Below are 979 nucleotides of genomic sequence, written 5' to 3' on the forward strand. Positions count from 1 at the left end.
TAGGGAACATATTGAATACAGCACATCATACACAAGTTGGTAAAACGTTATGCTGTCAATTTTAAATAACGACTACATTTGTTTTTTTTATAGTAATTCTCATTCTCTATCAATACATACCCTCCTCACCTCCGTAGAAGCCATACCAAGCCAGTTTACTCGCCTTCAAAAAGAGAGAACCCCCCTTTACTAGTGACTTGGGCGAGTCGGATGAAAACCGAGCTGTGTGCCACATCTTCCTCTAAATGATAAAGCCGCTACGCCGGGAACTGGAGGCGGGATAGACTAAATAATAACCCAATTCTAAAAATTTACGCAGTTCTGGTCAGACGTCATATAATTGTGTATATATATATTTCCTCACCAAGTCGATTATCTTAAATTATTGTGGTGTTGGATTTTTCAGGGTTATCAGTAGCAGGAGGTGTTAGGCTAGACTCCTGGAAGTTAACGATTAAGTTAGGCTATTGGAGACGCCATAGAGTGGACTTTAAAATCGAAGACTCATAAACAAGCGTTACTCCTAAAACAGGTAGGTTTACACGACTTCCTTTAAAAAAAAAAATTGCTTGGAAGTGTTGAAGCTACTGTAATGTTCGGTTTACACCAGTGGTGAGTGTATCCTGGGTCGCTGAGGCAATTTCTCCAAGACAGAGGAGGGCTACACCCATAAGAGACAAGCCTACATCTCACCTACACTGAAGTCTCTTCAAATACTACACACAGGGCTCCAAAATATCATTTTAATCAGTGCAAGTGTCACACAAATGGCTTGAAACAGCTTACTGCAAACAAATCTTCAGTGTAATGAATTGATATTTTAAAACAAACTGTTTGGAGCAGTGATCCCGTGCATGTGTAAAACAAATAGCCGGAATATTTCAGATGTTTGTCTTGTTGGGATCGTTTCACTAATCTCGTGTGGAAAAAAGATTGAGCTTTCCTGAGTGAATCAAGCTTAATTAATGAATTAACCTGT

The 979-nt window shown here is 39.2% G+C and overlaps 1 protein-coding gene across 9 annotated transcripts in view; it reads left to right on the forward strand.

Annotated features, from left to right (window-relative positions):
- Positions 1-979, forward strand: part of hpcal1 (hippocalcin-like 1) — a 12,551-nt gene that overhangs the window by 4,291 nt on the left and 7,281 nt on the right. For 4 of the 9 annotated variants that reach the window (XM_020589133.1, XM_020589128.1, XM_020589145.1 and 1 more), the window contains exon 1: positions 239-532. The exons of 4 other annotated variants lie outside the window; for them this stretch is intronic. The gene's annotated coding sequence lies outside the window, so the exon portion shown is untranslated. Of the gene's footprint in view, positions 1-237; positions 533-979 lie in introns of those variants that run through there. One more of the 9 variants, XM_020589152.1, reaches the window with a different exon arrangement.

This window comes from Monopterus albus, unplaced genomic scaffold, assembly GCF_001952655.1.
Source record: "Monopterus albus unplaced genomic scaffold, M_albus_1.0 scaffold9.1, whole genome shotgun sequence".
Lineage (NCBI taxonomy): Eukaryota > Metazoa > Chordata > Actinopteri > Synbranchiformes > Synbranchidae > Monopterus > Monopterus albus.